Raw genomic sequence first — 23,289 nt, forward strand, 5'->3', positions numbered from 1 at the left:
GCGTGCGGAATTCCGCATGCGTTTTTCCGGGAGAGGACTTGCATTTATGCAGCAGAAATTTTCTGCTTCATAAATGCAACGTGGGCACATAGCCATAGTCTTTTCACATGGCTAAAATAATTTCTTTTGTATTGACTCCTATCCTTCCCAATCCAGTGGTCCATTAGCGTACAACGACACTAATGTTCTAAACAATTTTTCTTTCCATAAGTTCCAGAGGGCCAGTGGCTACTGCATTGAAGCAATAGAAATTAATAAAGCCGATCGCTTGAGAGATAGAAACCAAAAAAAGCTACCCCTTTCTTGGTCTTGCATACATTTCAATGCCACACTTTAGCAACACGGAACTAACATTAATATGAATAGATCTTTTTTTTAAAACATTTGCATTTTCTTGTTGACAAGTTTTACTTTTACATATAAGAAGACTAAAGCAAAGTTTCAAAGAGAACAGGAATCTTACTGTTGTCAAGTCATCATCAGGAAAATGGTTTGTCTAGACTAGACAGAACACCCACCTCATTCAGGAGACTTGTGGCTCTGTGGCGCAATGGATAGCGTATTGGACTTCTAGGGAACTGATGTAATTCATAGGTTGTGGGTTTGAGTCCCACCAGAGTCATATTTTGTAGCTTGCGTGACATTAATACTTTGTCTCAGTTGATGTTAGAAAGATGAAACAGAAAAAATTATAAAAATCTGGGCTTCATACTAACGTTTAGAGCATTGTTCCAGGACTAAAACTTCACTGGGGTCTACTTGCTACAGAAGACTAATAGGACGACTCAAGTTTGTTGACTTTTAAAATAACTTATTTTGCATCCAGTTTAGAAATTCTTGATTTATGTATGTTATCAGTACATAAAAGAGAAATGACAAAAACTCTTTAATGCTGAGTTTTTTTTCTGATGTCTCTATCAGAGTGAACTAACTGAGGCTATGGTTTAGGATTCCTGAACTTACAAATTGGAAGTCACATTTAGATTTGAGCTAAGCAAAGAACATAGAGGGAGCAGCTACTAATGGCTCGATGTACCATAAGATAGCAGATAGGGCACAATTTGTTATTGCCTATTTTTGGTCTAGTGTTTGATGTTCTGTTACTTGTTTTCACTAGTCCAAGATTCTTTTTTTAATTTGAGCAATTTTAAAAGTCTTTTTTGTATGTATTTGCCTGATAATTCTTTATGATCTCTATTGTGGGTTGGATTTGGGGTTTCTAGATATTTTTGGCTGATTTATCAACTATTGCTTAAAAAAATGCAGAATTTGGTGTTAGCATACTCCAGTCCATCCGTAGAGTGATTATATGTATGCATGACTTCTGGTATAAATTTTGCACCATTATGCGAAACGTGGACATTTTTTTTGCTATAAAGTCACCAAAAAGGTCAAAGATAAGAACAGAGTGATATCAGCTGGCTTGTCCTCATGAACACTTTCTCCTGAGCTAACGAGATCAATGAAATCATGTAATCAGGTCATTTTTTGGAGAGCTTAAATTCAGTGGAAATGAGGTTTTTCTGAATAAGTTAATTTTCATGGCAAGAAATGAGTTTGCAAATGTTGGCAGTTCGTTTGATCTCTATTCATAATAAACTAGAGCTACACAAATCACCACTGTTAATACTGAAGCAGTAAACTTTGTGGAAACTAAATTTTATATCAGTCTGAACACTTTGGGCCATTATTGTTGAGTCCTAGTTATTCTTTGAAAAACTGCAAAAGGAAAAAATGAGCAAAGGAAAAACATCTAATTAATGGTATAGGTGCCTACTGAAATCAGGATATATAGCAGGAGCACTACAGAAAATTTCCCAGCAATTATTTGTAATAAAACACATGTTCTCTCATAGTCTTTTCACATGGTTAAAATAATTTCTTTTGTATTGACTCCTATCCTTCCCAATCCAGTGGTCCATTAGCATACAACCACACTTATGTTCTAAACAATTTTTCTTGCCATAAGTTCCAGAGGGCCAGTGGCTACTGCATTGAAGCAATAGAAATTAATAAAGCTGATCGCTTGAGAGATAGAAACCAAAAAAAGCTACCCCTTTCTTGGTCTTGCATACATTTCAATGCCACACTTTAGCAACACGGAACTAACATTAATATGAATAGATCTTTTTTTTAAAACATTGGCATTTTCTTGTTGACAAGTTTTTCTTTTACATATAAGAAGACTAAAGTAAAGTTTCAAAGAGAACAGGAATCTTACTGTTGTCAAGTCATCATCAGGAAAATGGTTTGTCTAGACTAGACAGAACACCCACCTTATTCAGGAGACTTGTGGTTCTGTGGCGCAATGGATAGCGTATTGGACTTCTAGGGAACTGATGTGATTCAAAGGTTGTGGGTTCGAGTCCCACCAGAGTCATATTTTGTAGCTTGCGTGACATTAATACTTTGTCTCAGTTGATGTTAGAAAGATGAAACAGAAAAAATTATAAAAATCTGGGCTTCATACTAACGTTTAGAGCATTGTTCCAGCACTAAAACTTCACTGGGGTCTACTTGCTACAGAAGACTAATAGGACGACTCAATTTTGTTGACTTTTAAAATAACTTATTTTGCATCCAGTTTAGAAATTCTTGATTTATGTATGTTATCAGTACATAAAAGAGAAATGACAAAAACTCTTTAATGCTGAGTTTTTTTTCTGATGTCTCTATCAGAGTGAACTAACTGAGGCTATGGTTTAGGATTCCTGAACTTACAAATTGGAAGTCACATTTAGATTTGAGCTAAGCAAAGAACATAGAGGGAGCAGCTACTAATGGCTCGATGTACCATAAGATAGCAGATAGGGCACAATTTGTTATTGCCTATTTTTGGTCTAGTGTTTGATGTTCTGTTACTTGTTTTCACTAGTCCAAGATTCTTTTTTTAATTTGAGCAATTTTAAAAGTCTTTTTTGTATGTATTTGCCTGATAATTCTTTATGATCTCTATTGTGGGTTGGATTTGGGGTTTCTAGATATTTTTGGCTGATTTATCAACTATTGCTTAAAAAAATGCAGAATTTGGTGTTAGCATACTCCAGTCCATCCGTAGAGTGATTATATGTATGCATGACTTCTGGTATAAATTTTGCACCATTATGCGAAACGTGGACATTTTTTTTGCTATAAAGTCACCAAAAAGGTCAAAGATAAGAACAGAGTGATATCAGCTGGCTTGTCCTCATGAACACTTTCTCCTGAGCTAACGAGATCAATGAAATCATGTAATCAGGTCATTTTTTGGAGAGCTTAAATTCAGTGGAAATGAGGTTTTTCTGAATAAGTTAATTTTCATGGCAAGAAATGAGTTTGCAAATGTTGGCAGTTCATTTGATCTCTATTCATAATAAACTAGAGCTACACAAATCACCACTGTTAATACTGAAGCAGTAAACTTTGTGGAAACTAAATTTTATATCAGTCTGAACACTTTGGGCCATTATTGTTGAGTCCTAGTTATTCTTTGAAAAACTGCAAAAGGAAAAAATGAGCAAAGGAAAAACATCTAATTAATGGTATAGGTGCCTGCTGAAATCAGGATATATAGCAGGAGCACTACAGAATATTTCCCAGCAATTATTTGGACTAAAACACATGTTCTCTGATAGTCTTTTCACATGGCTAAAATAATTTCTTTTGTATTGACTCCTATCCTTCCCAATCCAGTGGTCCATTAGCGTACAACGACACTTATGTTCTAAACAATTTTTCTTCCCATAAGTTCCAGAGGGCCAGTGGCTACTGCATTGAAGCAATCGAAATTAATAAAGCTGATCGCTTGAGAGATAGAAACCAAAAAAAGCTACCCCTTTCTTGGTCTTGCATACATTTCAATGCCACACTTTAGCAACACGGTACTAACATTGATATGAATAGATCTTTTTTTTAAAACATTTGCATTATCTTGTTGACAAGTTTTTCTTTTACATATAAGAAGACTAAAGCAAAGTTTCAAAGAGAACAGGAATCTTACTGTTGTCAAGTCATCATCAGGAAAATGGTTTGTCTAGACTAGACAGAACACCCACCTCATTCTGAAGACTTGTGGCTCTGTGGCGCAATGGATAGCGCATTGGACTTCTAGGGAACTGATGTGATTCAAAGGTTGTGGGTTCAAGTCCCACCAGAGTCATATTTTGTAGCTTGCGTGACATTAATACTTTGTCTCAGTTGATGTTAGAAAGATGAAAAAGAAAAATTAGCAAATCTGGGCTTCATACTAACGTTTAGAGCATTGTTCCAGGACTAAAACTTCACTGGAGTCTACTTCCTACAGAAGACTAATAGGATGACTCAATTTTGTTGACTTTTAAAATAACTTATTTTGCATCCAGTTTAGAAATTCTTGATTTATGTATGTTATCAGTACATAAAAGAGAAATGACAAAAACTCTTTAATGCTGAGGTTTTTTTCTGATGTCTCTATCAGAGTGAACTAACTGAGGCTATGGTTTAGGATTCCTGAACTTACAAATTGGAAGTCACATTTAGATTTGAGCTCAGCAAAGAACATAGAGGGAGCAGCTACTAATGGCTCGATGTACCAAAAGATAGCAGATAGGGCACAATTTGTTATTGCTTATTTTTGGTCTAGTGTTTGATGTTCTGTTACTTGTTTTCACTAGTCCAAGATTCTTTTTTTAATTTGAGCATTTTTAAAAGTCTTTTTTGTATGTTTTTGCCTGATATTTCTTTATGATCTCTATTGTGGGTTGGATTTGGGGTTTCTAGATATTTTTGGCTGATTTATCAACTATTGCTTAAAAAAATGCAGAATTTGGTGCAAGCATACTCCAGTCCATCCATAGAGTGATTATATGTATGCATGACTTCTGGTATAAATTTTGCACCATTATGCGAAAAGTGGACATTTTTTTTGCTAAAAAGTCACCAAAAGGTCAAAGATAAGAACAGAGTAATATCAGCTGGCTTGTCCTCATGAACACTTTCTCCTGAGCTAACGAGATCAAAGAAATCATGTAATCAGGTTATTTTTTGGAGAGCTTAAATTCAGTGGAAATGAGGCTTTTCTGAATAAGTTAATTTTCATGGCAAGAAATGAGTTTGCAAATGTTGGCAGTTCATTTGATCTCTATTCATAATAAACTAGAGTTACACTAATTACCACTGTTAAAACTGAAGCAGTAAACTTTGTGGAAACCAAATTTTATATCAGTTTGAACACTTTTGGCCATTATTCTTGAGTCCTAGTTATTCTTTGAAAAACTACAAAAGGAAAAAATGAGCAAAGGAAAAACATCTAATTAATGGTATAGGTGCCTGCTGAAATCAGGATATATAGCAGGAGCACTACAGAAAATTTCCCAGCAATTATTTGGACTAAAACACATGTTCTCTGATAGTCTTTTCACATGGCTAAAATAATTTCTTTTGTATTGACTCCTATCCTTCCCAATCCAGTGGTCCATTAGCGTAGAACAACACTTATGTTCTAAACAATTTTTCTTCCCATAAGTTCCAGATGGCCAGTGGCTACTGCATTGAAGCAATAGAAATTAATAAAGCTGATCGCTTGAGAGATAGAAACCAAAAAAAGCTACCCCTTTCTTGGTCTTGCATACATTTCAATGCCACACTTTAGCAACACGGAACTAACATTAATATGAATAGATCTTTTTTTTAAAACATTTGCATTTTCTTGTTGACAAGTTTTACTTTTACATATAAGAAGACTAAAACCAAGTTTCAAAGAGAACAGGAATCTTACTGTGTCAAGTCATCATCAGGAAAATGGTTTGTCTAGACTAGACAGAACACCCACCACATTCAGGAGACTTGTGGCTCTGTGGCGCAATGGATAGCGCATTGGACTTCCAGGGAACTGATGTGATTCAAAGGTTGTGGGTTCAAGTCCCACCAGAGTCATATTTTGTAGCTTGCGTGACATTAATACTTTGTCTCAGTTGATGTTAGAAAGATGAAAAAGAAAAAATTATAAAAATCTGGGCTTCATACTAACGTTTAGAGCATTGTTCCAGGACTAAAACTTCACTGGGGTCTACTTGCTACAGAAGACTAATAGAATGACTCAATTTTGTTGACTTTTAAAATAACTTATTTTGCATCCAGTTTAGAAATTCTTGATTTATGTATGTTATCAGTACATAAAAGAGAAATGACAAAAACTCTTTAATGCTGAGTTTTTTTCTGATGTCTCTATCAGAGTGAACTAACTGAGGCTATGGTTTAGGATTCCTGAATAGTGTTGAGCCACCCCCGTAGTGTTCGAGTTCGGTTCGGTTCGTCGAACACCCGTGTGTTCGCCGAACTGTTCGTCGAACTGTTCGTCGAACACCTTCGAACACCGTTAAAACCAATGGCAGGCAAACAAAAACACATAGAAACACATAGAAAACACCTTCAAAGGTGTCCAAAAGCTGACAAACTGCTCAGAAGACACAACTAACACATGGAAAAGTGACAAGTACATATAGTCATGCGAAAAGAAAAGAGGTGGAGGAGTAAAAGGAGGGGGAGACACAGATATAGGCATGTCATGCCCTTCTAAAATCCAAAAAGTGAGAAGCCGACACGTTCAGTCCGCTCCTGCCCGTGCCACCTCCGTGTCGCTGGGTTTGTGCCAGAGCCGCGGTGAACCCTGACGGCCAGCCCCCCTCTCCCAATACTGGTGCCTGTCCGCTGGTGGGTCGAGCGAGCCCCCCTGTGGTGGAGGCAGCTCTAAGCTTTTTAATTTAAATTGTCTCTCTAATTTGAATAAATACACTTTAAATCCATTTACAAGGATCTATTGGAGGGCAAGTCTCATACCAGCAGCCGCGTAATTCCAGCTCCAGTAGCGTCCACTAAAGCTGCTGCAGTTAAAAAGCTTTTATAAGGATCGAGCTCGGCTGTCCACCGCAAGGCATCCTACTGCCAGTCCGAGCCCCTATGCCTTGGGGTGCCTCCTGATGCTCTTCACTGAGTATCCCGTGGTCCCGAAGCATTTCCTTAGAAAAAATGAAGTGTCCAAACTACAGGTGGTGTAGCTTGCTTAACAGCCGGGATAATCCGCTGACTAGCAGACCCTGCTACTAGGCACAAAGTATTTCCTGGGCTAGATGCAGTTAAAAATTTGTAATTAGATACTCTCGTTGGATGCTGAGAAAGCATTCCATAGAGTCTCCTGGCACGCCATATATGATTCTCTTAAAAAGCTTGGGGTAGGGGTCTAGGGGACCCTTTTATAGCCAAAATCACGGCCCTGTATCGCAATACGTCACCTAGGCTGAAGATAAATGGAACTGTAGCACCCTGAGGGCTCCGTTTCTACAGAGGTATTGCACCTCACCCAGAGGTGTGATATCTCACTCTCAGGTAAGGATGTAGTGTGGATCAGGACCCGACACCTGCATGCATTACACCACATTACCGTGGGGCAGGGCGATCAATATGCCCCTGAGATGGGCACGACAGTCCCTGTCCCTGGCTGGAGTGGGGGGAGGGAACAGTGAGGAAGGGGAACCCTGTAGTGCAGGAGCAGGGAGGAAGCAGTTCCTGGGTGCATTGAGAAGGGAGTATAAAAGGTGGGCACCATCTTAGTTCAGTGCAGAGAAGTCTGAGCAGAAGTGGCAGGGAGCAGCGGCTCTGCATGAGCTCTGCTCCGGAGGCGGGCCTAGTAACAGAGGCCCAGGCCTGGAAGAGGGAGAAGGAAGGAAGAGGAGCGGAGAAGGCTCCAGGAACGAGGAACGAAGGGATCTCAGGGGTGCGGATGGGCGAGTCGCCACCGCACGCCCGAATCCACCTGCGTGGAGGGGTCAGGCCAAAGGGGGAGACCGGTCCCCGAAACTAGTGGAGGCAGGAAACGACCCTCAGCTAGAAACAGGAGGCTGTGACATTTTATGTGGCGCAGCCCCTCGCTACACCCGCTAGGAAGGCACCACATAGGGTCAGGGAAACTGGCGCCAAGTTTACCAAGAGGAGGCCCGAGGCAGCCGGACAGAAGGGTTGGTAAGAAAGGCCAGACAAAGGACACACAAAGGGGGTCCTGTGAAGCACTCCAAAGTTATCTGGGAGTTGTCTGAGCCCCTCACCTGGTGAGCACAGTACGACGTGGGCAGCCGTTACCTGCAGACGTGGTCTGGATAATAAGAACTGTGAGTAAAGGCCCTGGACTGCATCACTGACTCCATGTCATTACTGCTGCTGCCCTGCACCATCACCCCCATCCTCCGCATACACTGCCCTGAGGCTATACTCCTCCCGTGGGGAGTTATGCTACGCTCTGCTGCACCCACAACACCAGCCTCAGCGGTCTGCCCTGGAGCGGCGGTTCACTCTGACCGCAATCCACGGGTGGCGTAGTGGGACATTTAAACATCAAAACCACATAAATAGTTCCGCCACTGGTTTGACCACCCTGAGCCACGGAACCGGGTTGCCGCCACGGAGACTACAACCACCAGCATCCACCAAAAAGGGTCCGGCTCCGGGTGTCCCAAGGCCCAGGGGGCGCGTCAGAACATTTTCATCACCTTTCACAATCACCAATGGGACAAGGCAGGGATGTTCTCTGTCCCCTCTCTTATACATCCTAGTGACGGAGCACCTGCTCTCATCAATTCGCCATAACCCCAATATTAGGTGGATTGAGGTGGGAGGCACCGAGTACAAGTGCTCTCTATTTGCTGATGATGTCCTAGTATATATCACTCAATCACATATATCCATCCATGCTGTTATGGCTGAAATAGATCACTTTGTTACATGGTCAAATTTTAAAATCAATGCAGCGAAGTCTGAGGCCCTCGATGTCTCCCTCCCCAATTCCATATAGGATTCCATCCAGTCCAACTTTCCCTTTGCCTGGCCCTCACAGGGTATCAAATACTTAGGAATTCCTATTCATAGTACACTGTGTTCCAAATTATTATGCAAAAAGTGTTTAGGAGTGATAAGGGAAGAATTTGTTTGTTTGTCAGTTAAACTCATTGATGGTGATGTGTGTCAGGGCTCTTTATATCACTGTAAGCAATTGCAGACACCTGTGCTAATTAGTTTGGCAGGTGTGTCCAATGAAAGGCAAGACTACTTAAGAAGGCTGTCTCACATTATTAAGCTGCCTACATTTTCTGCCAAAATGGGAAAGAAAAAGGATGTGTCGGCTGCTGAGAAGCAACAAATTGTGGAGTGTTTAGGTCAAGGCATGACTAGAATCAACATTGTGCGATGATCAGGATGAAGTGTCTTGGCAATCAAGAAGTATGTAGCTGATTCACAGTACACACGTGTGCGTGCTGATAAGGGCAAATTGAGGACTCTTTCCTACAGGCAATTACGTCAGGTTGAAAGAGCAGCGGCAAAAAAGCCTTGTCATAGCAGCAGACAAGTTTTTGAAGCTGCTTGTGCCTCCAACGTCCCCCGAACAACAAGATGCAGGGTCCTTCAGAGGTTTGCAGCTGTGCATACGCCATCCTGTCGACCTCCTCTATTCACTTCACACAAGCAGAAACGGCTCCAGTGGGCCAAACATTACATGAAGACTGATTTCAAAACTGTTTTGTTCACGGATGAGTGCCGTGCAGCGCTCGATGGTCCAGATGGATGGAGTGGAGGATGGCTGGTTGATGGACACCCCACGCAAACACGGCTACAGCGCCAACAAGGAGGAGGTGGAGTAATGTTTTGGGCTGGAATCATGGGGAGAGAGATTGTCGGCCCCTTTAGGATCCCTGAAGGCGCTAAAGATGAACTCCATAATGTATGTGGATTTTCTCAAACAGCACTTCCTGCCATGGTTCAAGAAGAAGAACCGTGTATTTCACAGCAAGATCATTTTTCTGCATGATAATGCACCATCTCATGCTGCACATAAAACATCTGCATCTCTGGCTGATATGGGCATAAAAGGGGACAAACTTATGGTGTGACCCCCATGCTCCCCTGACCTCTACCCCATTCAGAACCTTTGGAGCATCATTAAAAGGAGTGTCTATGATGGCGGGAGGCAGTTCACATCTAAGCAACAGCTCTGGGAGGGTATTCTGTCCTCATGCAAAGCAATTGAAGCAGAAACCATCCAAAACCTGACAAATTCAATGGACGAGAGAGTTCAGAAGCTCCTTTCGAACAAGGGGTCCTATGTGAAAATATAACATCACCTAGAATAAAGTTTTGAGTTGAAAACTGTTTGATTTCAGTTTCTAACAACCTGCTAATGCTTATAATTTCAAAAATGACCATTTTTTTGGTCTTTATTAAAATGAAAAGGTTGATCGAAAAGTTTGGGGGATCTAAGAGTGTGGCAACCCAGTCGTCATGATTACTTCGAATTCTGACAATATGAGGGTCATGCTGCAGGTAGTGCAGCAAGAAGGCACTTAAGTGTCTTGCGCATCTCGGAGCCCCAAAATTATTTTCCGGGCTAGATGCAGCTAAAAATTATTATTAATTTTAAATCTGGTGAAGCTTTAGTATAGATGGCCTAATAGGATCAGTGCTGCACACTGCTACAAAGCCCAAATTATTTTCCAGTCAAGATACAGATAAACATGATTAGTAATTTTAAATCTGGTGGAGCTTATTATAGATGGCCTAATAGAATCAGTGCTGCACACTGCTACAAATTATTTTCCAGCCAAGATACAGATAAACATGATTAGTAATTTGAAAGCTTAAAACGGTTGGTAGGGTGATTTTAACCAATCATCAAGCTTTTACTCTCCCCAGGATGACACAGGGGTAGAAAAGTGGTTTCGGATCCATGATTTGTTCATCTTTATGAACGTGAGTCTGTCTACATTATCAGTGGAGAGCCGCGTGCGCTTATCTGTCAGCACACCACCAGCAGCGCTGAACACACGTTCAGACAGAACGTTGGCTGCGGGGCATGACAAGATCTCCAAGGCGTAAGTGGCTAGCTCCGGCCATTTATCCAGATTGGAAGCCCAAAAAGAGCAAGGGTCCAGTGACACAGTCGTGGCTTCAATGTTTACTTGGAGATACTCCTGTACCATCGTCTCTAGGCGTTGACTATGTGTCAGACTTCTTGTCTCCTGTGGCCTTGCAAAGGATGGGCTAAAAAAGTGGTGAAATGATTCCGCAAAATTGATGTTACCAGCAGATACTGTGGTTCTGTTACGGTTTGAGTGCTGAACACTTGACGGTCCCACGTTTGGCAAGTTGGAACTGTGAGATTCACTACGTGCACCACTGGTATTTTGTGGAAAAGCACATGTAAGATTCTGCAACAGTCTCTGCTGATACTCCTGCATGCGTGCATCCCTTTCTATGGCAGGAATAATTTCTGCAAATTTACTTTTGTACCGGGGATCTAACAGTGTGGCAACCCAGTAGTCAGGATTATTTCTAATTCTCACAATTCGAGGGTCATGTTGCAGGTAGTGCAGCAAGAAGGCACTCATGTGTGTTGCGCATCCATGAGCACCAAGTCCCTGTTGTGTTGGTGGCGAGGTAACAATCATGCTTCCTTCCTCTGTCCTCTCCCCCCAACCTCGCACAACAGAAATGTGATCAAGGTCTCCCTCATCTGATGAGTCTTCCATCAGTTCGTCCTCCACTTCTTCCTGGGCTCCTGCACCTTCCTCACTAGTTTGGCTGCTACCATGCGCCCTGGTAAAACCATCTCCCCCACCCTCACATGCCTGCCGCCTTGGTGCTGCCGACCGTCTGGACCTTGCAGATGTTAGCCCTTCCGCATACAACTCCTCCTCCTCTACTTCCTCCACCTCCTCTTGTGCCACCACCTGACTCCGAATTCTGTTTAACATGTGCTCCAGCATGTAAATCACCGGAATAGTCATGCTGATAATGGCATCGTCAGCACTAAACATCTTCGTCGCCATTTCAAAACTGTGCAGAAGGGTGCATAGGTCCCTGATCTGAGACCACTCCTCCAGCGTGATTTGCCCCACCTCTGGATCTCGTTGGCCCAGGCTATACGTCAGAACGTATTGCACCAGGGCTTGTCGGTGCTGCCACAGTCGCTGCAACATGTGCAGAGTTGAATTCCACCGGGTAGGCACATCGCATTTTAGCCAGTGAAGTGGCAGGCCCAACGACTTCTGTAGAGATGTAAGTCGCTGAGCTGCGGGATGCGAACGGCGAAAGTGAGCACACAGCGACCGTGCCCTCTGCAGAAGGCCATCTAGTCTGGGATAGTGGGCTAAAAATTGCTGGACAACCAGGTTCAACACGTGAGCCATACAAGGCACGTGTGTGACATTGCCCCGGCGAAGGGCCGCACCCAGGTTTGCAGCATTGTCGCACACGGCCTTCCCTGGTTTCAGGTCCAGTGGAGACAACCATTCATGAAATTGGTTCTCCAGAGCTGACCACAACTCCTCAGCTATGTGACTCACATTTCCCAGACATTTCAATGTAAAAACCGCCTGATGACGTTGAGCCCTACTGCCAGCATAGTAAGGAGGTGTGCAGGATCCCTTCTGCGCAGTTAGAAAGCTTGTGGCATGACCAGACAGGCTTTGGGTGCAGGTGGAAGACCGAGAGGAGGTTGAGGAGGCAGAAGCAGTGGAGGAACTTTGACATAAAGAGGATTGACGCACAACTCGTGGGGACGGCAAGACTTGGACAGCAGCCCCTTGTCCTGCTGTCACCATAGTTACCCAGTGCCCAGTCAGCGACATGTAACGCCCCTGTCCATGCCTACTCGTCCAAGTGTCTGTGGTGAAATGCACCCTGTCACACACAGAGTTTCTCAAAGAAGCGGTGATGTTGTGTGCGACATGCTGGTGGAGCGCAGGCACACCTTTCTTTGAGAAGTAGTTCTGACTGGGCATCTGGTACTGGGGCACTGCGACGGACATAAGGTCTCGAAAATCCTCTGTGTCCACCAGGCGGAAAGGCAGCATTTCTGTAGCCAAGAACTTGCAGATGGTGAAATTCAACCTCTTAGCTTTCTCATGGCTAGGAGGAAATGGTCTTTTACTTGTCCACATCTGAGGGACCGAGGGCTGGCTATTGTGCTTAGACGGGGTTGATAAGGGTGTCCCCGGCAAACTGCCGGTCTGTGAGGAAGATGCAGGCAGACATGTTAGGTTGCCTTGATCCAAAGGTGGTGCTATCGATGTCGGACAGCGCTCAACACCAGCTGGTGTTACCACCTCCAAAGAAAATGATGACCTGCCAATCACGCTGGCTGTTGCGGGTAAAGAGGTGGCAGGTCTGCACCCCAAAACAGGTGTGACTGCTGTCCCCCCAGTCACAGAGGATGAAGAGGCCGCGGATGCACAAGATATGGCAGACGGTGGTTGGCCTGGCCGGCTAGGCCGCATTGTAGCACACTGAGCTTCCCACTGCAACTTATGCTTCATGTCCATGTGCCGGTTCATGCATGAAGTACTCAAACTATGTATTTTTTGGCCTCTACTTAGCTTTTGCTGACAAATGTTACAGATAACACGAGTTGGGTCATCTTTATCGATCTGAAAAAATGCCCAGGCTATGCAAGGCTTAGCACCCATGCGACCTGAAGAGCCACCACGACTTGTGGTGAGAGGCAGAGTTGTGTTTGAGGATGCAGTTGTTGACGTGCTTCCAGTACTACGTCTCTGTCCAGGAAGGCGCAACCTGACCTCGTCGTCACTAGCATCTTCCGCCACCTCCTCTGCTGACCTCATCTCTTGGCTGACTGTGGGTTGACAGTAAGTGGGATCTCCAACCTCATCATCATCACCCTGTGCGTTATCACACCCGTCGTCCTCAGAGCCAACCTGTTCCTGCCCTGACAAAAAACTAAAGTTGTCGCTCCAATCAGGTATTTGAGTCTTATCATCGTCTTCCTCATTGTCTCCACCAACAGGAGTTACAGTTTGGGAATGAGGGTCTACATTATGGTCAGAACCTTCTGTGTCTGGTCCTGGATCCGTCTCATAAAGATTCTGGGCATCAGTGCAGATTATTTCCTCGTCTGGATTCACAGAAGCGGTGGAGTCGACCTCTGATTCCCAGGCTATAGTATGAGTAAACAGCTCTGCAGACTCAACCATCTGTTCTACCTCATACTCAGACGGGCAGCTGGAGATTTGGGAGCTGTGAGGAAGCAAGTGCGATTAGGATGACACCTTTGAGGACTGGAGTATTTGTGATGTTGAAGTTGATGTGGAGGAGAGCCCACTTAAAGGAGCACTTGATATCCGTTGAAGCACCTGCTGTTTTTGTGCCTCATCTGGAATTTGTAGCGATTGGCGTGGCCGTAAGAAAGGGATCTTATCACATTGTCCGCTAAAAGAAGTAGACATTTTAGTTTGGCTGGAAGATGGTCTTTCTTCTGCAGATGTTACTGTTGCTTTAACACCTACCCCACGGACACAACCTTTTTTCCCCTTCCCAACACGCCTATTCCCCTTTCCACCAGCAGCAGGCCTTTTTCCACTCATTTTGGTGGTTAACTGATTAACAACTCTGGAGTTGTTTGCACAAAAAAACAATGGATGGGAACCGAGCAGAGCTGAGTGGCCAAACTGTGGTATTAGGCCAAAACTATTGGCTGGGTTAGATGCAGAAAAAAATTATATTCAATTTGCAACCTGATGGAGGTCAGTATAGATGGACTAATAGAGAAAGTCCCACACACTGCTAGAAGGCCAAATATTTTTTCAGAGCTAGATGCAGAAAAAATATATTCAGTTTGCAACCTGATGGAGGTCTGTATAGATGGATTAATAGAACAAGTCCCACACACAGCTAGAAGCCCAATATTTTTTCAGAGGTAGATGCAGAAAAAAATATATTCAGTTTGCAACCTGATGGAGGTCAGTATAGATGGACTAATACAACAAGTCCCACACACAGCTAGAAGCCCAATATTTTTTCAGAGGTAGATGCAGAAAAAAATATATTCAGTTTGCAACCTGATGGAGGTCTGTATAGATGGATTAATAGAACAAGTCCCACACACAGCTAGAAGCCCAATATTTTTTCAGAGGTAGATGCAGAAAAAAATATATTCAGTTTGCAACCTGATGGAGGTCAGTATAGATGGACTAATACAACAAGTCCCACACACAGCTAGAAGCCCAATATTTTTTCAGAGGTAGATGCAGAAAAAAATATATTCAGTTTGCAACCTGATGGAGGTCTGTATAGATGGATTAATAGAACAAGTCCCACACACAGCTAGAAGCCCAATATTTTTTCAGAGGTAGATGCAGAAAAATATATATTCAGTTTGCAACCTGATGGAGGTCTGTATAGATGGATTAATAGAACAAGTCCCACACACAGCTAGAAGCCCAATATTTTTTCAGAGGTAGATGCAGAAAAAAATATATTCAGTTTGCAACCTGATGGAGGTCAGTATAGATGGACTAATACAACAAGTCCCACACACAGCTAGAAGCCCAATATTTTTTCAGAGGTAGATGCAGAAAAAAATATATTCAGTTTGCAACCTGATGGAGGTCTGTATAGATGGACTAATACAACAAGTCCCACACACAGCTAGAAGCCCAATATTTTTTCAGAGGTAGATGCAGAAAAAAATATATTCAGTTTGCAACCTGATGGAGGTCAGTATAGATGGCCTAATACAACAAGTCCCACACACAGCTAGAAGCCCAATATTTTTTCAGAGGTAGATGCAGAAAAAAATATATTCAGTTTGCAACCTGATGGAGGTCTGTATAGATGGATTAATAGAACAAGTCCCACACACAGCTAGAAGCCCAATATTTTTTCAGAGGTAGATGCAGAAAAAAATATATTCAGTTTGCAACCTGATGGAGGTCAGTATAGATGGACTAATACAACAAGTCCCACACACAGCTAGAAGCCCAATATTTTTTCAGAGGTAGATGCAGAAAAAAATATATTCAGTTTGCAACCTGATGGAGGTCTGTATAGATGGATTAATAGAACAAGTCCCACACACAGCTAGAAGCCCAATATTTTTTCAGAGGTAGATGCAGAAAAAAATATATTCAGTTTGCAACCTGATGGAGGTCAGTATAGATGGACTAATACAACAAGTCCCACACACAGCTAGAAGCCCAATATTTTTTCAGAGGTAGATGCAGAAAAAAATATATTCAGTTTGCAACCTGATGGAGGTCTGTATAGATGGATTAATAGAACAAGTCCCACACACAGCTAGAAGCCCAATATTTTTTCAGAGGTAGATGCAGAAAAATATATATTCAGTTTGCAACCTGATGGAGGTCTGTATAGATGGATTAATAGAACAAGTCCCACACACAGCTAGAAGCCCAATATTTTTTCAGAGGTAGATGCAGAAAAAAATATATTCAGTTTGCAACCTGATGGAGGTCAGTATAGATGGACTAATACAACAAGTCCCACACACAGCTAGAAGCCCAATATTTTTTCAGAGGTAGATGCAGAAAAAAATATATTCAGTTTGCAACCTGATGGAGGTCTGTATAGATGGACTAATACAACAAGTCCCACACACAGCTAGAAGCCCAATATTTTTTCAGAGGTAGATGCAGAAAAAAATATATTCAGTTTGCAACCTGATGGAGGTCAGTATAGATGGACTAATACAACAAGTCCCACACACAGCTAGAAGCCCAATATTTTTTCAGAGGTAGATGCAGAAAAAAATATATTCAGTTTGCAACCTGATGGAGGTCTGTATAGATGGATTAATAGAACAAGTCCCACACACAGCTAGAAGCCCAATATTTTTTCAGAGGTAGATGCAGAAAAAAATATATTCAGTTTGCAACCTGATGGAGGTCAGTATAGATGGACTAATACAACAAGTCCCACACACAGCTAGAAGCCCAATATTTTTTCAGAGGTAGATGCAGAAAGAAATATATTCGGTTTGCAACCTGATGGAGGTCTGTATAGATGGATTAATAGAACAAGTCCCACACACAGCTAGAAGCCCAATATTTTTTCAGAGGTAGATGTAGAAAAAAATATATTCAGTTTGCAACCTGATGGAGGTCTGTATAGATGGATTAATAGAGCAAGTCCCACACACAGCTAGAAGCCCAATATTTTTTCAGAGGTAGATGAAGAAAAAAATATATGCAGTTTGCAACCTGATGGAGGTCAGTATAGATGTACTAATACAACAAGTCCCACACACAGCTAGAAGCCCAATATTTTTTCAGAGCTAGATGCAGAAAAAAATTATATTCAATTTGCAACCTGATGGAGGTCAGTATAGATGGACTAATAGAATGATGCTATGCCCAAAAGATTTTACTTCACTAGGTGCAGTAAAAAAATTGGTATTCTATACACAGGTGGTATATCTTGCAACACAGATAGGCTACTCCACTGACTAACACACTCTGCAATAGGCCAAAAAGGATTAGCTTTGCTAGATTCAGCCAAATGCTGTGAAAAAAACTTGCACAGCACTGGCACAGACCTGCCTGGCAAAAACTGATAGGAACTGATGTAACCTAGTCCTGAAAAGGACTCCAATTACAATTAGTCTTTACTCCCACAATCTATCTATTTAAGAGCACAGACCTGCCTGATAAAAGTCGTAGGAAATGCTGTAACCTAGTCCTTAAAAGTACTGCAATCACAACTATTCCCTACTCCCAAGCTATCTGTAGATTTGTGCGAAAATTGGCTTGAAATTAACAAGGTATAGCGCACACAGCAACAGCGGTGCCGTCTAACACGCAGCTGTAGCAGTGAGAAAATGGTGGCGACGGGGAAAATGGCTTGGTCTTATAGGGCAAGGACATGTGACATACACTGCCAATGACACATGCCCTTGTTTGTGTGAAAAAAAGCACTTCGCTCCGTGTGTGCGCTGCTGATAGGCTGACAGATTGCACCTCCCCACTGTAAATGCGGGAAAGAGAAAAAAAAAATGGAGATCTTCATTGTTCCTGCAGAGATCCATCCCCTGCCCCTACCCCCACCCCGCTGTACACTCAAACTGCGTATTAACATTAATTTTCATCATTACTGAGAAAAAATCCAGTTATGATTTTGGTACACGAACAGTTATCGAACATAACCTCGAACAGCCGAATTTTTCTCAAATTGTTCGTGTTCGCCGAACGGCTCGAACACCGCCCAAAACAGCTCGAATTTGAGATTGGCGAACAGTTCGAGTAGAACAACGCTCATTTCTATTCCTGAACTTACAAATTGGAAGTCACATTTAGATTTGAGATCAGCAAAGAACATAGAGGGAGCAGCTACTAATGGCTCGATGTACCATAAGATAGCAGATAGGGCACAATTTGATATTGCCTATTTTTGGTCTAGTGTTTGATGTTCTGTTACTTGTTTTCACTAGTCCAAGATTCTTTTTTTAATTTGAGCATTTTTAAAAGTCTTTTTTGTATGTATTTGCCTGATATTTCTTTATGATCTCTATTATGGGTTGGATTTGGGGTTTCTAGAAATTTTTGGCTGATTTATCAACTATTGCTTAAAAAAATGCAGAATTTGGTGCAAGCATACTCCTGTCCATCCGTAGAGTGATTATATGTATGCATGACTTCTGGTATAAATTTTGTACCATTATGCGGAACGTGGATATTTTTTTTGCTAAAAAGTCACCAAAAGGTCAAAGATAAGAACAGAGTGATATCAGCTGGCTTGTCCTCATGAACACTTTCTCCTGAGCTAACGAGATCAATGAAATCATGTAATCAGGTCATTTTTTGGAGAGCTTAAATTCAGTGGAAATGAGGTTTTTCTGAATAAGTTAATTTTCATGGCAAGAAATGAGTTTGCAAATGTTGGCAGTTCATTTGATCTCTATTCATAATAAACTAGAGTTACACTAATTACCACTGTTAAAACTGAAGCAGTAAACTTTGTGGAAACCAAATTTTATATCAGTTTGAACACTTTTGGCCATTATTGTTGAGTCCTAGTTATTCTTTGAAAAGCTGCAAAAGGAAAAAATGAGGAAAGGAAAAACTTCTAATTAATGGTATAGGTTCCTGCTGAAATCAGGATATATAGCAGGAGTACAACAGAAAATTTCCCAGCAATTATTTGGACTAAAACACATGTTCTCTTATAGTCTTCTCACATGGCTAAAATAATTTCTTTTGTATTGACTCCTATCCTTCCCAATCCAGTGGTCCATTAGCGTACAACGACACGTATGTTCTAAACAATTTTTCTTCCCATAAGATCCAGAGGGCCAGTGGCTACTGCATTGAAGCAATAGAAATTAATAAAGCTGATCGCTTCAGAGATAGAAACCAAAAAAAGCTACCCCTTTGTTGGTCTTGCATACATTTCAATGCCACACTTTCGCAACACGGAACTAGCATTAATATGAATAGATCTTTTTTTTAAAACATTTGCATTTTCTTGTTGACAAGTTTTACTTTTACATATAAGAAGACTAAAGCAAAGTTTCAAAGAGAACAGGAATCTTACTGTTGTCAAGTCATCATCAGGAAAATGGTTTGTCTAGACTAGACAGAACACCCACCTCAATCTGGAGACTTGTGGCTCTGTGGCGCAATGAATAGCACATTGGACTTCTAGCAAACTGATGTGATTCGAGGGTTGTGGGTTCGAGTCCCACCAGAGTCGTATTTTGTAGCTTGCGTGACATTAGTACTTTGTCTCAGTTGATGTTAGAAAGATGAAAAAGAAAAAATTAGCAAATCTGGGCTTCATACTAACGTTTAGAGCATTGTTCCAGGACTAAAACTTGACTGGGGTCTACTTGCTACAGAAGACTAATAGGATGACTCAATTTTGTTGACTTTTAAAATAACTTATTTTGCATCCAGTTTAGAAATTCTTGATTTATGTATGTTATCAGTACATAAAAGAGAAATGACAAAAACTCTTTAATGCTGAGTTTTTTTTCTGATGTCTCTATCAGAGTGAACTAACTGAGGCTATGGTTTAGGATTCCTAAACTTACAAATTGGAAGTCACATTTAGATTTGAGCTCAGCAAAGAACATAGAGGGAGCAGCTACTAATGGCTCGATGTACCAAAAGATAGCAGATAGGGCACAATTTGTTATTGCCTATTTTTGGTCTAGTGTTTGATGTTCTGTTACTTGTTTTCACTAGTCCAAGATTCTTTTTTTAATTTGAGCATTTTTAAAAGTCTTTTTTGTATGTATTTGCCTGATATTTCTTTATGATCTCTATTGTGGGTTGGATTTGGGGTTTCTAGATATTTTTGGCTGATTTATCAACTATTGCTTAAAAAAATGCAGAATTTGGTGCAAGCATACTCCAGTCCATCCGTAGAGTGATTATATGTATGCATGACTTCTGGTATAAATTTTGCACCATTATGTGAAACGTGGACATTTTTTTTGCTAAAAAGTCACCAAAAAGGTCAAAGATAAGAACAGAGTCATATCAGCTGGCTTGTCCTCATGAACACTTTCTCCTGAGCTAACGAGATCACTGAAATCATGTAATCAGGTCAATTTTTGGAGAGCTTAAATTCAGTGGAAATGAGGTTTTTGTGAATAAGTTAATTTTCATGGCAAGAAATGAGTTTGCAAATGTTGGCAGTTCATTTGATCTCTATTCATAATAAACTAGAGTTACACAAATCACCACTGTTAATACTGAAGCAGTAAACTTTGCGGAAACTAAATTTTATATCAGTCTGAACACTTTGGGCCATTATTGTTGAGTCCTAGTTATTCTTTGAAAAACTGCAAAAGGAAAAAATGAGCAAAGGAAAAACATCTAATTAATGGTATAGGTGCCTGCTGAAATCAGGATATATAGCAGGAGCACTACAGAAAATTTTCCAGCAATTATTTGGACTAAAACACATGTTTTCTGATAGTCTTTTCACATGGCTAAAATAATTTCTTTAGTATTGACTCCTATCCTTCCCAATCCAGGGGTCCATTAGCGTACAACGACACTTATGTTCTAAACAATTTTTCTTCCCATAAGTTCCAGAGGGCCAGTGGCTACTGCATTGAAGCAATAGAAATTAATAAAGCTGATCGCTTGAGAGATAGAAACCAAAAAAAGCTACCCCTTTCTTGGTCTTGCATACATTTCAATGCCACACTTTAGCAACACGGAACTAACATTAATATGAATAGATCTTTTTTTTAAAACATTGGCATTTTCTTGTTGACAAGTTTTACTTTTACATATAAGAAGACAAAAGCAAAGTTTCAAAGAGAACAGGAATCTTACTGTTGTCAAGTCATCATCAGGAAAATGGTTTGTCTAGACTAGACAGAACACCCACCTCATTCAGGAGACTTGTGTCTCTGTGGCGCAATGGATAGCGCATTGGACTTCTAGGGAACTGATGTGATTCAAAGGTTGTGGGTTCGAGTCCCACCAGAGTCGTATTTTGTAGCTTGCGTGACATTAATACTTTGTCTCAGTTGATGTTAGAAAGATGAAAAAGAAAAAATTATAAAAATCTGGGCTTCATACTAACGTTTAGAGCATTGTCAGTACATAAAAGAGAAATGACAAAAACTCTTTAACCCCTAAGCCCCGCGTGTGGTTTGCACGTTAATGACCAGGCCAATTTTTACAATTCTGACCACTGTCATTTTATGAGGTAATTACTCTGGAACGCTTCAACGGATCCCCCTGATTCTGAGATTGTTTTTTCGTGACATATTGTACTTCATGATTTTGGAAAAATTTCTTCGATATCACCTGCGTTTATTTGTGAAAAAAACGGAAATTTGGCGAAAATTTTGAAAATTTTGCAATTTTCAAAATTTGAATTTTTAAGCCCTGAAATCAGAGCGATATGTCACACAAAAGAGTTAATAAATAACATTTCCCACATGTCTACTTTACATCAGCACAATTTTGGAACCAAAATTTTTTTTTGTTAGGGAGCTATAAGGGTTAAAAGTTGACCAGCGATTTTTCATTTTTCCAACAAAATTTACAAAACCATTTTTTTAGGGACCACATCACATTTGAAGTCACTTTGAGAGGTCTTTATGACAGAAAATACCCAAAAGTGACACCATTCTAAAAACTGCACCCCTCAAGGTGCTCAAAACCACATTCAAGAACTTTATTAACCCTTCAGGTGCTTCACAGGAATTTTTTGAATGTGGAAGAAAAAAATGAACATTTAACTTTTTTCACAAAAATGTTACTTTAGACCCAATTTTTTTTATTTTCACAGGGGTAACAAGAAAAAATGAACCCCAAAATTTGTTGTGCAATTTCCCCTGGGCACGCAGATACCCAATATTTGGGGAAAAAACACTGTTTGGGTGCACGGCAGGGCTCGGAAGGGAAGGAGCGCCACTTGACTTTTTGATTGTAAAATTTGCTTGAATAATTAGCGGACGCCATGTTGTGTTTGGAGAGCCCATGTGTGCCCAAACTTTGGAGCTCCCCCACAAGTGACCCCATTTTGGAAACTAGACCCCCCAAGGCACCTTTCTAGATGCATAGTGAGCACTTGGAACCCCCAGGTGCTTCACAAATTGATTCGTAAAAATGAAAAAGTGAAAAAAAAAACACTTTTTCATTTTTATGAATCAATTTGTGAAGCACCTGGGGTTCCAAGTGCTCACTATGCATCTAGATAGGTGCCTTGGGGGTCTAGTTTCCAAAATGGCATCACTTGTGGGGAAGCTCCAATGTTTGGGCACACAGGGACTCTCCAAATGCAACATGATATCCGCTAGCAAATTGAATGGAAAATCGGCTCAAATTGTTAGCGGACACCACATTGCGTTTGGAGAGCCCCTCTGTGCCCCAACTTTGGAGCTCCCCCACAAGTGACCCCATTTTGGAAACTAGACCCCCCCAAGGCACCTTTCTAGATGCATAGTGAGCACTTGGAACCCCCAGGTGCTTCACAAATTGATTCGTAAAAATGAAAAAGTGAAAAAAAAAACAATTTTTCATTTTTATGAATCAATTTATGAAGCACCTGGGGGTTCCAAGTGCTCACTATGCATCTAGATAGGTGCTTGGGGGGTCTAGTTTCCAAAATGTGGTCACTTGTGGGGGAGATCCAATGTTTGAGCACACAGGGACTCTCCAAATGCAACATGATATCCGCTAACAAATTGAATGGAAAATCGGCTCAAATTGTTAGCGGACACCACATTGCGTTTGGAGAGCCCCTCTGTGCCCAAACTTTGGAGCTCCCCCACAAGTGACCCCATTTTGGAAACTAGACCCCCCAAGGCACCTTTCTAGATGCATAGTGAGCACTTGGAACCCCCAGGTGCTTCACAAATTGATTCGTAAAAATGAAAAAGTGAAAAAAAAAACACTTTTTCATTTTTATGAATCAATTTGTGAAGCACCTGGGGTTCCAAGTGCTCACTATGAATCTAGATAGGTGCCTTGGGGGGTCTAGTTTCCAAAATGGGGTCACTTGTGGGGG

At 41.3% G+C, this 23,289-nt stretch overlaps 5 non-coding genes across 5 annotated transcripts; all 5 read left to right on the forward strand.

Moving 5' to 3' along the window:
* The first annotated feature begins 536 nt into the window (after nucleotides 1-536).
* On the forward strand, nucleotides 537-622 carry TRNAR-UCU (transfer RNA arginine (anticodon UCU)). The gene is given in 2 exon segments: nucleotides 537-573; nucleotides 587-622. It is a non-coding gene; the product is annotated as a tRNA-Arg (tRNA).
* A 1,672-nt stretch (nucleotides 623-2,294) lies between these two features.
* On the forward strand, nucleotides 2,295-2,380 carry TRNAR-UCU (transfer RNA arginine (anticodon UCU)). The gene is given in 2 exon segments: nucleotides 2,295-2,331; nucleotides 2,345-2,380. It is a non-coding gene; the product is annotated as a tRNA-Arg (tRNA).
* A 1,672-nt stretch (nucleotides 2,381-4,052) lies between these two features.
* On the forward strand, nucleotides 4,053-4,138 carry TRNAR-UCU (transfer RNA arginine (anticodon UCU)). Its single transcript is given in 2 exon segments — nucleotides 4,053-4,089; nucleotides 4,103-4,138. It is a non-coding gene; the product is annotated as a tRNA-Arg (tRNA).
* Nucleotides 4,139-5,806: 1,668 nt separating this feature from the next.
* On the forward strand, nucleotides 5,807-5,892 carry TRNAG-UCC (transfer RNA glycine (anticodon UCC)). Its single transcript is given in 2 exon segments — nucleotides 5,807-5,843; nucleotides 5,857-5,892. It is a non-coding gene; the product is annotated as a tRNA-Gly (tRNA).
* A 15,282-nt stretch (nucleotides 5,893-21,174) lies between these two features.
* On the forward strand, nucleotides 21,175-21,260 carry TRNAR-UCU (transfer RNA arginine (anticodon UCU)). The gene is given in 2 exon segments: nucleotides 21,175-21,211; nucleotides 21,225-21,260. It is a non-coding gene; the product is annotated as a tRNA-Arg (tRNA).
* The last annotated feature ends 2,029 nt before the right edge of the window (nucleotides 21,261-23,289 follow it).

The sequence above is a fragment of the Phyllobates terribilis genome, unplaced genomic scaffold (genome assembly GCF_046119375.1).
Source record: "Phyllobates terribilis strain yellow unplaced genomic scaffold, ASM4611937v1 Scaffold_1__5_contigs__length_1240528914, whole genome shotgun sequence".
NCBI lineage: Eukaryota > Metazoa > Chordata > Amphibia > Anura > Dendrobatidae > Phyllobates > Phyllobates terribilis.